This window comes from Ischnura elegans, chromosome 2 (assembly GCF_921293095.1).
Source record: "Ischnura elegans chromosome 2, ioIscEleg1.1, whole genome shotgun sequence".
NCBI lineage: Eukaryota > Metazoa > Arthropoda > Insecta > Odonata > Coenagrionidae > Ischnura > Ischnura elegans.
The window spans coordinates 16,351,942-16,367,739 of record NC_060247.1 but is presented as its reverse complement, the minus strand read 5'-3'; the positions used below and the strand labels follow the sequence as shown (position 1 = coordinate 16,367,739).

Here is a 15,798-nt window from a genome sequence, read left to right as displayed (position 1 = left end):
CAGATATAATTGGCCAAGGACATGGTTGAGAAAATGATTCCGCTTAAGTAATTCCTAAGTCCCCAAATGTGTACATTGATTTAAAGGGCCTTACAAACATTTAGAATGGTTCATTAACCCAGTGAGAAATGGATCATCGAATCTACGTCGATTCGATGTCGAAGTACTCATCGATAAAACGTCGATGGTAACACATCGATCGATGTCTATATGGTCCGAAAATCGACGTGTTTTCGACGTCGAAGCCATCGACGTGTTTTCGACGTCGACGCCATCGACGTGTTTTCGACGTCGACGCCATCGACGTGTTTTCGACGTCGACACCATCGACGAGTTTTCTATGTCGACGAGATATCGTCTTTTTACCTGCGATTCCTACTAATAATTGCGGAAATATACATCTTTTCGGCTAATAAAGAGCATCTGCTGCGCCAACGACGTATTTCAATCGAGCACATAAAGTCTAAACAAATGAAGGCTGAAGTAAATTTATAATGGTGATTTGTAATCTTAAGTCCTTCGTATTCATCTTCAATAATAATCAGAAATCCTTGAGAAAAAATGTGAGGTGTTGACATCTATGACGCGAGTATATAGGTATCGAAATGAGGTAAACGTAGTCACAAAGCCAAGCTTGTGCATATCACATACCATGCAGGAAAGAAGTAAGAACTTGGACGCAAATAGAAGGTCCGGCGTATGTGGCAAATGTGTGAAAATGGAAATCTTGATCACATTAAATAGGGGAAGCTAATCCTACCTGTCATACAGCGGTCCAAAAGCAGACCGATTCCGAAGTATGGAAGACGTAGTGAAGCTTGTCTTTACTAAGCGACGGAATGCCTTTTTTGATTAATACGAACCCAAAAGCTCATTAAGTTTCAGAAGGATTTTAAATACCAATAACAGGATTTAGAGCTAGCAAAGTCTGTCGCGCAAAATAAATGCGACAATAAATTTTCTATACGGCGCCGAATGTCTCTGTTCCGAGTTTACTGCGAAGAACTAACAGCATGACGACTAACAGCTCAACTGATACACGGAATCGAACTTCAACGGTCAAGTTACAGAATTAAAAGGAATCAAAGATTGTTCTCGGGGATTAAAACTAATGTTTATGGATAAATAAAATAATTATTTAATTTTATATTTCTTATTTAAGACACATATGTTGTAATAGCGTCTCACCGTTATTTTTAAGACATTAAAACTACATCACTAAGTTCTCCCCTCAGCCAATCAACACGCTGACCCCGCTGGCCAATGAGAATAACACGTCGAAAAAACGTCGATTGAACAAATAAAATCGACGTCGACCACATATCGATCTATAGTCGTCGAATCGACGAAGATTCGACGTAGATTCGATGATCCATTTCTCACTGGGAAGATTGAGATCTCAAAAAGAAAACTAAGTTATCGATATTAATTTCGCAATTTTAAAATTAAGGCGGCAGCTCGATATTTATTAATATTTAGTGTATATATCGCTTTTATAAAGCTAGTAACTTGTAATTTTATGCGTATTTTTTAACTTCATATACGCAGCATATGACTTCAAAGCCTAAGGCGTTGGTTATATATTTGACATGATGAATGGATAAATTAATACATTAAGGATGAATTAATAAATGAAACTAGAGAACTTCCATATGTTTTAAACCTTGAAGTGCGACTTATTATTTTTCTATCAGCGGATTGAAATTTTTGAACATTTTATTTCCATTGGATCAGCAAATATTGAATATGGTGGGATTTTTATTTGCTAATTTTGGATGCGTGATTGACTACTCAACGTTTAAAAAAATTCTGGATCTCTGAGTCGCATAAAATTGAGTTAGCTGTAGTTAGTCATAAAAGAGATCAATGCATGGGAATATTAAAAGAACGTAGTGCTATTATAAATCTTTTCCCTATGATTTTTTCCTATGACTTGGCTTTTATTTGATTTCCACCTTGCTCATGTTATTATCTCCACAATTATTGACATTTACTCAGTGAACTAACTTTGAATCTCTTTTCTCTTCTTTGCAGAATCAGAGAGTTTGGAAAAAATATCATCAAAGCAAGGAAAAGTGGAATCACCAAATGGAGAAGTTCAATTCATCGGCTACAGAGGAAAGAAGAGAAGAAATAAGTCTTCAATGTGGGAAGATGAAGTCTTCAATAGATGAAGTGAAAGGCTCTTCATCGCTAGGAATTTTAGGCTAATGAGGGATATTTTTATGCGATTCTCTGGGTTTACGTCGATGCGTCTTTTACTAATGCAATCCCCTATACACACAAATGACATGGTACGAATCAAGATATGAAGGAACAGAAAGCAAAGCGTCGAAATTGACTCTGAGAGTAAAGAATGAATACATGGTTACATGGTTGCAACTAACGAGAGGTTATGATGAATGGTACAAAAATTCAAGTGAATAAAAACTCACAAAGATCATTGGCCAAGATCAAGGTAGAGAAAATGAAAATAGCGCTAAATAAATCCCAAAGTCCCCAAATGAATACTGAAATAAAAGGCCTTATAAACCTTTAGAATGGTTTATTTAGATTATGAGATCTCAAAAAGAAAACTTAGGTAGGGGTGTGTGTGTGCGTGTGTGAGTGTGATGGTATTTTTTTGTTTTGGGGAGGGCAGTGCTATGTATATTTATGTATGTGCTACTAATCCTACCTCTCCACAGATTCGATTCATCGCTGGATTTGAAGAAAAGAAGACAACGGTTGAAGTGCGTGTGTGCGTGTGCGCGTGCGAATGCGTGTGTTAGCTTTGATTTGGGCCATTCGGGCCGACTGATTTGCGTAACGTAAGGATAGGCGATTAACATGCGTGCGTTATTTTTAGCCCTTTGAACCAAGGTTTGGTATTCACGCTAATCCATTGCAGCGTACAGGAATGGGACTTTCACTTGGATTGAGTGCAAAGGTACCCCCTGTATGTTGTCGTGGAGTGCATACTAGGCTTTGGGGATTTTTAGTGCAAGGGTATTTTATTTCTTGTGTGTGCTATTAATCCTACCTCTCCCCAGGTTTTGAAGAGTAGAAGAGGACAGCGAAGTCATCTCTTCACTTGAAGATTAGAAGAAAGAAGACAACGTTTGAAGAGGACCGCATCACTAGGACAGTGCGAGTGTTAGCTTTGATTTGGGCCGTTAGGGCCAAAGAAAATTGCGTAACTTAAGGCTAGGAGTGCAAGGGTTATTTTATTTCTTGTGTGTGCTACTAATCCTACCTCTCCCCAGGTTTTGAAGAGCAGAACAGGACAGCGAAGTCATCTCTTCATTTGAAGATTGGAAGAAAGAAGACGACGGATGAAGAGGACCGCATCACTAGGACAGTGCGAGTGTTAGCTTTGATTTGGGCCATTAGGGCCAAAGAAAATTGCGTAACGTAAGGCTAGGAGTGCAAGGGTTTTTTTATTTTTTGTATGTGCTACTAATCCTACCTCTCCACAGGTTTTGAAGAGCAGAGGACATCGGTCGAAGAGGACAGCATGAAGAAAGTCATCTCTGGATTTGAAGATTAGAAGAAAGAAGACGACGGATGAAGAGGACCACATCACTAGGACAGTGCGAGTGTTAGCTTTGATTTGGGCCATTAGGGCCAAAGAAAATTGCGTAACGTAAGGCTAGGAGTGCAAGGGTTTTTTTTATTTTTTGTATGTGCTACTAATCCGACCTCTCCACAGGTTTTGAAGAGCAGAAGACAACTGCAGAAGAGGACATGCAGTATGCTTACCTATTTCGCGAAGAACATGGCGCCATCTCATTACAGTGTAAGATTACATTCCGCTTCCATTCGAATTCATACATTCGAGATCTCACTTTGAAATTAAAATAGTTATTTCTATTATAAAATCAACTGAGAAAATGAAGATTATTTTGACAAACGTTAGTTTTTGGACTAACATTGTTTCATTTTTTTCATATTTTATATTTCCAGCTTTGAATTATTTCTGGAGTAAAATTTTAAATTTCATGGAACGATATTAGAAATATTTTATCCACAATTTCAGTTCAATGGGCAGTGAGTGCCCATTACTCTCAATATATACAATTACTCTGTAAACTTATTTTTGTCTATTTTACGATTTATCTTAATTGCCTTTCTATTCTCTTGCTTATAGTTAGAATCATTTTTTAAACAACTGCCACATTCATTTGATGTTTAAGTACTTAATTTTTTCAGTATTTTCTGGTTTTCAATTCTGAATTTCAGTTAACATTCGAAATTTTTCTCTTTCTAGCTAAGACGCATTCCCAGAATTGAATATCAATTTGGGAGAAGACAGAATTGCTCTGGATTATGGAGACATTTGAACGGATTGGATGCAATCACTTAATGGTAAGAATGGATTTAATTTATTTCCTTTAAAAAACTAATACATGTGTTGTGACCCTTCTCTTAAAAATCAAAATTATTATCCTTTACTAAGGATACTAATTAACTAAGAGAGTCACTTTTTTACAACATGTAATTTAGACATATGCTAGTAAAAATAATTGCTTTTTGATTACTTGCTTCTTTGATTATTGCCTTTCCAATTCGATATCAAGATTTACGATCCAATATCAGTAAATTATTCTCTTTTGTAGTATCACATTGAAAAGTTTGTCTTATAACCATGAGACAGGGTCTTCCCCTAGTCACAAATTTTTTTATGAGATAGTATTTCTTCGAAAATGGATCATGAGGGAAGATTTTCATTGTTATTTCTGAATACCTTGATTGTATTTATTGTAATCCTTCATTTGTATTTTAGGATGCTATTTTTTCTTCTTTTCAGACTTATCGATTAAGTTCATACTCTCACTTCTTTCCTTTGACCTAAGAAATGTACCGACTATCTATATATGCTCTAATTTCGTGAATAATTTGTTGGAATCAATATTTTGTATTAATATTAATGTGAAAATAATTTAATTAATTACTAGAAAATAAATTAAACAATTCTCTAGATAACAGATCCATTATTCGATTTATGCCGATTTGGCTTTGCTAGAACTTATTACAGTCGCAGAGTATATATGCTGTAATTTCGTGAATAATTTGTTGGAATCAATATTTTCATATGATATTAATGTAAAAAAAGTTTAATGAATTACTAGAAAATAAATTAAACGATTCCCTAGATAAAAATCCCATTAATGGAACATAATGGTCATGTAACCGTAAACGGAATGTCAGTGCTACACTACTACACATAGTTACTGCAAGATTATGAATGTGTATCTTTCTAAAGAAATCAGTGTGATAATTTATGCTGTTTTGGCTTTGCAAGAACTTATATCAGTCGCAAAGTATTTTTACTTAGGTATATTAGGAATGATTTTATTACATTCACCCTAAATATGTCCTTTTGCATGCATTTGTATAGGAATTTATTTGAAAAGCCTCATCCAGTTCTTACTAAGGCTGTCTTTCTTTAGTTCTTATTTCAAATTTAATTTTCAACAGGGAGGGGAAAAATGCGATTTGGTAGTTATTTGCATCGTTAGTACATGTGATGCTTCTTATTTGAACAGGTGATTCTGCATTATGCTGCGTTTTCCTGGAATAGCGGTGCATCTGTCAGTGTCACTTGAGACGAAGATTGAAGAAATGGAAGAAAAGGGCCTGGAGTCGTGTTCATTTCATCAGTGTACTTGGACTATTTGTGTGTGCTTTTTTATTGCTGTGTACTTAATTGTAATTTATTTATTGTAATGTGTTTTTTTTCAGCGTTAAGGGGGATGTAGGCAGGAGAGTAGGAAATCGTCTTCGACATGCGTTGCTTTATGCGCAGGAAATTAGATAGTACTGACGTAGTACTTAGGTATCTTAGCTAGGATCAGGAACCGTAGTAGGTCCGTATCGTTTTCGACCTCGGGGGGCCGCTGCGATGTGTGGGTTCTTTAGATTATAATGGGCTGGATCGTAGGTGTGTGAATGTGTGCTTGGTATGAGTGAGTGAGTGTAGTAGTAGTAGTAATAATAGTAGTGTTAGTAGTAATGCTAACACTAACTTCCCTTCCTTAACTAAAAATCCTTCCCCACCCTCCCTCCCCCTCAAATCCAACCTGCTCCCTCTACGTGGGGAGGGGGAGTAACAGAGGAAAGTCCATGAAAATCGATTGGTGATGTTAATGAATGATGAAAGTAAACACCTGATTGAATCGTGACTTTCCTCTGGCTAAAGCAGTGTGGTATTCTAGTGTCTTCTCAAATTCTGTGAATGCTCTAAATACTTAGCAGGATAGGTTTGGAGGAGTGATGGATTTACCCAATGTTTTTGTTTTGTAATTTTTTCCGTTAATTGTTTTCCCCAGTATATCCTTTGGTCTATTGTTTGAAATGTTTTATGATAATCTTACTGATTCAATTATTGTGTGGTTTAAAATTATATTTTGCAGTTTTTATGTATTCGCCTATTTTGGGAATTAAATTTGATTAAATAAAATATTTTCTCTTAACTATCATTTGGTGAATGAGTGTTTCTGCTTTTTTTTTTAAGAATGGAAACATTTTTTTAAGAATTAAAATAATTGTAAATGTATCTTCTATATTTATTTTTCACTTCCAATGGAATATTATGCCAATGAAGGTTTCATTGATACATTAATTTTCACTGCTCTGACCAACTTTCCTCTATGATGTGCGTTGATAATGATATAAATGTAATCGTATGTTTAAAATAATGTGACATTTCAAGTAATGCACATCAAATGCATAGATTTCTTAACAATTAAACTTGATTTTTAGTTGATTGCAGAGCCTCTTTATAATTCGTCCTGTGTGCTATATTATAGGAATATAATTTTTGTTATGTACAGAATCATCTTTAATGATTAAAGAATTGAAGTACTGTGCTTTTTCCATTTATTTTTTGTTAATTCCTTTTCTTCAATCCTGTACATTTTGTCCAGTCTCGGTTTCTTTAAAAAATTGATCTGCAATGCAAATTCCATTCTTACAACCCTATCTCAATTGTTTTTCGATGAATTCATTTATTTTTCAATGCGATTATATTGAGTATATTGATGGCTTTGGCGGAAAATATTTTTTTTCAGTTAGTTGAGTTGTTTTAATGAGTGAGAAATATTTATTTCTTCTATTTTTATTGAAGACAGGCAAATGCCCAGCCCCAGTGAGAAATGGATCATCGAATCTACGTCGATTCGACGTCGAAGTACTCATCGATAAAACGTCGATGGTAACACGTCGATCGATGTCTATATGGTCCGAAAATCGACGTGTTTTCGACGTCGAAGCCATCGACGTGTTTTCGACGTCGACGCCATCGACGTGTTTTCGACGTCGACACCATCGACGAGTTTTCTATGTCGACGAGATATCGTCTTCCTACTAATAATTGCGGAAATATACATCTTTTCGGCTAATAAAGAGCATCTATTGCTGCGCCAACGACGTATTTCAATCGAGCACGTAAAGTCTAAACAAATGAAGGCTGAAATAAATTTATAATGGTGATTTGTAATCATAAGTCCTTCGTATTCATCTTCAATAATATTCAGAAATCCTTGAGAAAAAATGTGAGGTGTTAACATCTATGACGCGAGTATAAAGGTATCGAAATGAGGTAAACGTAGTCACAAAGCCAAGCTTGTGTATATCACATACCACGCAGGAAAGAAGTTAGAACTTGGACGCAAATAGAAGGTCCGGCGTATGTGGCAAATGTGTGAAAATGGAAATCTTGAACACATTAAATAGTGGAAGCTAATCCTACCTGTCATACAGCGGTCCAAAAGCAGACCGATTCCGAAGTATGGAAGAGGTAGTGAAGCTTGTCTTTACTAAGCGACGGAATGCCTTTTTCGATGATTAATACGAATCCAAAAGCTCATTAAGTTTCAGAAGGATTTTAAATACCAATAACAGGATTTAGAGCTAGCAAAGTTTGTCGCGCAAAATAAATGCGACAATAAATTTTCTATATGGCGCCGAATGTCACTGTTCCGAGTTTACTGCAAGGAACTAACAGCATGACGACTAACAGCTCAACTGATACACGCAATCGAACTTCAACGGTCAAGTTACAGAATTAAAAGGAATCAAAGATTGTTCTCGGAGATTAAAACTAATGTTTATGGATAAATAAAATAATTATTTAATTTTATATTTCTTATTTAAGACACATATGTTGTAATAGCGTCTCACCGTTATTTTTAAGACATTAAAACTACATCACTAAGTTCTCCCCTCAGCCAATCAACACGCTGAACCCGCTGGCCAATGAGAATAACACGTCGAAAAAACGTCGATTGAACAAATAAAATCGACGTCGACCACATATCGATCTATAGTCGTCGAATCGACGAAGATTCGACGTAGATTCGATGATCCATTTCTCACTGGGAGCAGTGATGGAAACATTTTTTCCGCATAAATGGTTCCAAATGGTTCTTAACATTGTTATGCAATGGTTCTTGGTTTTCTTGATAATGTATTTAGGGAGAGAATCTCGGAGAAAATTCAATAGTCAAGTTTCATAGTCAAGGTAAATGATAAAACTATTTCTATTAATAAAAAAACGACTGTGAACCGGTCCCGTTATACCAGACAAGGTGGTGTCATAACAGGTGTCGAAGGGGTGGAGAAACAGAATTGTCTTCGAATGTGTATACAAATTAGACGGTTGCATACCACCATTAGTGGCAAATTGTCCCAGCCGGTATGATCTTTAATTTTAAATCACCAGTAATTGATATAGATGTCATTTATTACAAATAGTGTCTGTATATGATAAAGCAATTGTGCTAAATTACTATGTCACCTGATTCCATTTTTCAGAAGGTATATTAGCTACACTTCACGAAGGTAATCGCTGGGATATGGTTACATAAGGTAGGAAGGGAAATGCAAGGAAAGGAGAATGGAAGAGGTGAAGGTCAATCTATTAAATCCACTTTGACAAACGCAAGTCGTTGATTCAACCCACTCTCTTTTCAGATGGTCCTCTGAGCTCTTTAGGTAGACATAGTGATAATTACTCAGGTTACTGTGAGAAAACATATGGATTAAAAAAAGTTAAGCAATTGTTTTTCGGAGAGAGGAAGAATATGTATTCAGACAGGACCCATTGGAACAGCTGGTCGAACATTCAATGCTCGCCACACAGTTGAATGCCACCTCTACTATGAAATGCCAATGATGCATGTTCCCACGGATAGGAGGCTATGTCATTAGATACACGTTACTACTATAGTAATTTTCTCTTGGGATTTTCAACATTATTTCCATGCAGTTCATTACGAGGTTGAATACTGTATATTTTAATTAAATATATTCTGAAGGGAAAGACGGGTTGTGCAGCAGTGGCCTTAGAGACTATACCCGAAATGCATTTCAATAATGGCGATTATAAGGTGACAACTTCAAGACCGTTGGCAGTGGTAGTTAATTAAGGCATCTGCCCTCAATATGGATGAAATAAGTTGCGAAAACCGAATTATTATATTCATTTTCAGAATGTGATGGTGGAATATAATAATATACATCAATCCATACTGCTGTGTATCAGCCAACAGGTGACGTTCATTACCTAGCACGGGAGACTCAACTATCGAATTTTCAAATGTCGATTTTTACTACATTTCCCCTTTTTAATTCACTTGCTAGAGGCTATGTCAAGTGTTATTGGCGTGCTGAAATTATGATAAGCAAAATTGTAGCTTTTGTTTTGAATGTGGTGGGAGGGTGGTGACTAAAAGCTCAAAATATTGAACTACTTGTTATCAGTCTATGGATACCATCGCCTTTGTGCTACATTAGTATGAAGCGATTCGGTTGGAAGTTATTGCTCGCGGTTCGCTGCCAGCAGTTGTGCCGACTTACAAAAAAATATTGGGGGGGCCCAAACCGGAGACATTGCCCCAGTAAATTTTATATGTAGTGGATTTCAAGTTTTTAAGCATTTTAGAAGAGTCATACGATCGACATTAGAACCCTGATCACTCGAATCTCGATATCTGGACACTCCCGGGAAAATCGACAAGTCTTACACATTTTTTCCTCACATCTGTAACGAATTTTTGGGGGGGCTCGGCCCCCCTTAGGCCCCATGGAGTCTGCGCCACTGGCTGCCAGGGAGAAGCATGGACATTCTGTGACGTGAATTATGTTTTTTTGTAATTTGAGCGCATATGTCGGTTCTTTAGTTTATGGTACGAGTTCATTAATTACTCTTCGACCTGGCAGATTTTTCTGTTATTCTGTTATTGACTTGACATCAGTAGGTGAAAATGTTCACCGCGAGATTCATTCAAATATGTCTGATAAAGTGAATTGTCCAACCTTTACTGGTGAGGAACTGCTAATAGTTATCTACAGTGCAACCTCGATATTACGACACCCCACGGTGCACTAATTAACACTCGCTATAGCGAATTGTCGCTTTACCGGAGGTGAAGAAAATAATAACCAATATACCTGTTGCGAACAGATATACAGGAATAGGAGTGGTGCGGCGACAGATAAACATCTATCCGATAAACGTAAGCATAAATCCAGACGAAAGGCGATGTTTTTTGCATCACTAAATTTCCTTACTCAAATAACGACTAACTATTCAAACAATTTATAAGAGCCGCACTGAATAAAAATCATGCAAAGCATTGTTTCGTCAATCATTATATTTATCGAACGACAGTTTACCACATAAATTTGCGACTGAGCACTCCATTTACTTCATTTCTAACAGATCGCTAGCAATTACAGAGGTTAAGTAGTCTTGATTTAATAAATTTAACGAGGTTCCACTGTATCATGTTGCTATTTGAGGATGAGGTGTGTATGCATATTTCTGCCATTCTTACGGATGAAGTTCAGATTACTCATCATTAAAAAGCCACACCCAAAAAGGATTAGTTACTACCACGCTCTGCGGAAGTCCAAGTACCTACTACATTATAACCGTTAGTACAAAAAATCACCTTTTTATAGTCATCTACATTTTAACCTGAATTGAAAAAAATAATGTCTCTGGGCACTCAACCATTTAGGTAGTCAATGCAAACTAGAAAATTTCTAGGTACCTGGGCAAGTTTTTTGTATCATTTGGTGATGAACGCAGAAGCCATTGGTAGTGATTTGTGCCAGTTGCACCTTCAAAAGGAATGGTCGTGATCAGAATTTTGGGCCTGTGATGTCGCAACCTTTTTTTGCTTCTCAAACAATAATAGTCCTCTATAATCATTAGAGCTTTATTTACTCTCCTGCATCCAAAATGGCTCTCTTACTAACAATCCGTCGTTTACTCCCCCATCACCATAGTGCCCTCAACACCAAAACAGCAAAATAAACATAAACACGCATACAAATAAAAATACAATTCAAACATCAATGCATAATACAAGGACCATGGCATAATCAACCACGCCGAACATCATGGATGCGACGTTACAGGCCTCACCCAATACTCAAGGGTCTTGCACGAAAAACTGGTCTAATGACAATTGCCTTTTATGAGAGGAACATGTCCAGGACTGCAAAAATATTGAAATTTGAACAGTCGTAGGTCTACTCATTGTTCACTATCTCATAATGAGGCATCTGCTGCTCTTGCAAATCTTGGTCTCGGCTTGTTGCAGGTGGTGGGAGGATGGGGATGCAACAAAGACCCATGTTCCATACCATCTTCCTGCTATTGTGAGGATTCAGTACAGAGACTCAAGATAAGACACACCTTTAACCCATTAGTGCATAAAGTTATTTTTGTCAAATATTTATTTAAAAATTATTATTCTGGCTATTAAGGTTCATTTTAATGAATTTATGCAATTTTTAAATTTTTACAAACAATAGTTTAAATAATGCCTGTCCGATACATCAGACGCCATGCACAGAGGGCAGTAGTGTGGGTTGCTGTAGTACATTCCTATAGAAGTTTTGCTAAAATAATTTAATAAATGAGTACAATAATCATGACACCGATTGATGTTAAAAGACGATACATAAAGAGCATATAAACTGGAAACATTATATATTTTGACTCTTTTACATGATATCCGTAGAAAAATTTTGGATGAAGGGCACATTGCATTTATTACAAAAGGATTTTGCTTCCCCTTTAGAGTTTACTCTTCGTCTTTAGGTAATGATAAATTGTGACCAGAGGTTTAGGCGATCAAATCTAACAGAATTAATGGGAACCTGAGTTTGATTTTCAAACATTTTTAGCATAATCAAGGATAGTGACCTTCGATATTTCGAAAGAGACTTTTCTCTGTTCAGTTATTTTTGATAAGGAAGCCACGCATTTAGGCTAACTATAGCCACCACCATTTATTCTATCTTATTCTGGACCTATATGAAGCAATAAACTGGTCCATTTGATAAACTCCGCCAATCCTTAGGCTAGAGATGAAAAAACTATTGGCTGAGCTACAGAAATCTAGCTTTTTCTCTCTCTTGACCATGTTTTTGTAGCAGTGATGGATAATTTTTCATAGTCTGTTGCAATAGTGACGACACAATAATCTTTTCACCTGACAAGTAGAGCATTATCATAACTTTTAAAGCAATAGGCACTTCTTTCTTCCTTCTCCATCATTAACTTTATCTTGAGAGGACAATTTTCTACTCTATTCCCCTGCATTGTACCTCTTGCACAGATATTTATAGAAGCAAGGATTGCCTAATGAGTTTCACCGAAGAGAATTAATTATAAAAAATACTCCTATCCTATATCTTTTGGTTCATTAGCAGCATTTAAAAGGCGAACAACAACATCTCCACTTTGCCGAGGTCTGTGGGCCTCCACTTTGCTGAGGTTTGTGACCAAATTGCCGAGGTTTGTGGGCATCTTTACCGGAGTACACTTGTAATGTTAGCACTGGTACATAAGGCCCAATTTTTTAGAGCCAAATGAGTTGGCTTTCTGTAATACATTGTTTTGCATAATGCCTCCGATAATAGAGTATCATGCTCTCAACAATCGATTAATTTTCTTCCAGGCCGCCAAAAAATTGGCAGGCAGTTTCAAACATCGTCAAAAATAGTCTGATTTTGAACAGGCGGTCACTTCCTTCACACAGAGTGAATGGGGATATTAGTGGAAGGTGGGAGAGTAAGCAGATGGCGGGGAATGGGTGCTAGGTGGCGCTAAGCACACTTGCAGGGTTCGGTAATGAGAAAATGATACAAAGGACGTATGGGACGCAACTAAAAGTAGCACTACGGGGTGTGGGAGCATGTGATGTACCTCTGTACGGACTTTGGCCACAATCCATGAAGCCGTATGGAAATGGGTAGTGGACAGACAAATAGACATAGCCACCACTTTAAGCCAAAGATTTAGCTTAGCCTGACATTACCATATCACCGACGAATGCCCTGACTTCCTCCTTCTCTACAGCTGGGTTCACATTTTTATAGTTAGTATACATGCAACTGAGTCTGCAAATGTAAGTTCACATCATTATTCACCTACAGAGGTGACATTAGGTGTTTGTTTATTTATTGCCAAGAATGATAATCTTTTTATGGATAGTTACAATATGCTAGTACTCCATCATTAAATAAAATTAATTTCATTTTAAAATCATACATACCATACTAAAACAAAAATTTAAGGTTGTAATACAAGAGCAGCCATCTTTAGATTAGTTACTAGAACTGACCCCCGTGCATGGCATCCGATATATTGGGCGGTCAGTTTTAATTGTTGATAAAAAATAGAAAATAGTATAGAAAAAATTGAGAAAATTGGAAATAGAAATATCAACCTTTAGAACAAAAATGAGATAAAAGTTATCAACATATTGAGCAAAATACTTCAATAAAAAATAATTTACTTACCCCGTATGTGACTGAAAATTTTTTCAATGCCATGTCCCACATAAATGCTTCTCAAATCGATAAATTCAAGAACGCAACTAAAATATTGGCGGAGCAGTGCAGACAGACGTCCATTTGAACTTATCATACATTTGAGTACTTAGCATACATTTGAAGTAGTATCACAATGTAGATCATGTCAACTGTAGCCCAGAAAAAAATTAAATACGCGCGTCCGATATATCGGACGCTATGCACTAACGGGTTAATGGATGTTAGGGATTTTCCCATCATGCTTGGTACTTGCTGGCCATTAGCATGGATGTCTGTCTCTATCATCAGCAGGGGTGGATCCATGATTTCTTTCTGGGGGGTGCAAGCAAGGTCGTATCCAGGATTTTGTTCTGGGGGGGGCCATGTTACCTCGTAGTACCAGACAAACGCAAAGATAATGGGACTGTATTAAAAATCTTGTGTATTTTTTAAGGGTCTCGGGGGCAGGGGCACGTGCCCCCGTGCTTTCCCCTTGATCCACGTATGGTGACAGAAGATAAAAGTATGAGAAGTGAACCTGATGCTTTTTGGAAGGTTATTTGAAATGATCATTTTAGAGGATTTTTTAGACTTCAGAGCCATGCCAAGGAACAAATTCAGTAATAGGACTGTAGTAAATTATTAAATTTTATAACCTCTAAAATTCTTACTTTTCACAGTGTTGTTTCTTACCAAATTGCTAGTTTTTTTCAAATCAACGATTATCTTGTAATTAGAAGCCAGAATAGCATCAAAATCTATTCCAGTTATGATACTTCCAAAACTTTTCCAAGGTAGTGCCCCCAATCACTCCAAATTGCCTAATTATTACAATCTTGTTCCAGGAAAGTAAAGTCAAATGACAGACAATTTAGTTATTTTTCACCTACTATTAATTTTTAACCACTCCTTGCATGAAATGGATGCAAATTGTTTGTTTTATTAGATAGGTACTTATTCCTTCCAAATTATTTTCCCAACTTTTGTCAGGTCATCCATCCATACCATGTCAAGCAATTTTTATCCATTTTCTCTTAATATTTTATAGAGAAACACTGTGTATAACATTCAGTTCTTACTCTGAACATTTTTAATCCCCAAAATGGACACTACATGATTGGAAATTTGAATAAGCAAAACATCATATGAAATAATTAATTCTCGAAATCGAATCGTGAAAGATGGAGATCTGCGAGCCATATTTGGGTGTTGTACTTTTTTTGAGTTATAAACCATTGCTTTTACTTACTAAGTTAGGAAGCATTATTTTTTATCATTTAGTTGGGCACAGAGAATTTTTATATTGCAATAATTTTCAGAAAAATCTCTACATATTAGTGTATCCATTATTTTGGTGTTGTGCCTGTGCATCACATAATCATCACTGTTCAACATCACAAATCTCCTATCAGCTAATCTTTTCACACCTGTGTATTTCTTCTCTTTTACATCCTTCTTTACCCGTTCCGTACATTTTGTTGAAGGTCTTTTTTCCATTCTTGCCGTCTACTTTACCATCAAAGATTGTCTAAATATAGCCATCATGTCTCAAGATATGACCTTTAAAGTTTTTCTGTCTTCTTATTAAGGTTTTCATGAAACTTCTCTTCTCTCCTACTCTTCATTGGACTTTTCATTACTAACTCAGTCGATCTATTTGATCTTCATCATTCTTTTGTAGCACCACAATTGAAAGGTCTCTACCCTTGATTTCTCTGCTTGGTGGACACAATAGGTGTCTTTAAGGTCAGCAGCAAGGGTGCTTGTGAACCCGATGGAAAATAAGGAAGGTATTGACTTTTTGAGGTGAATTGTCTAACCTATTCTGAATTACTCGTTTATATCAGTGTACTTTTTTTAGGCCTTAAAATACTCTATTAAGCAGACACAAAACTACTAATGCAAGCAAGGAGGCCGACTTATAAAAAATATTGGGGGGGGGGGCATTTTGGGGGTCTTGTCCCAGGAAATTTTATTAATTTT

General features: G+C 36.5%; 1 long non-coding RNA gene across 1 annotated transcript; it reads left to right on the top strand.

The window, feature by feature from the left end:
- The first annotated feature begins 2,977 nt into the window (after nucleotides 1–2,977).
- Nucleotides 2,978–5,601, top strand: LOC124174003. The gene is made up of 3 exons (XR_006868829.1): nucleotides 2,978–3,776; nucleotides 4,250–4,347; nucleotides 5,529–5,601. It is a non-coding gene; the product is annotated as an uncharacterized LOC124174003 (long non-coding RNA).
- Nucleotides 5,602–15,798: the final 10,197 nt, after the last annotated feature.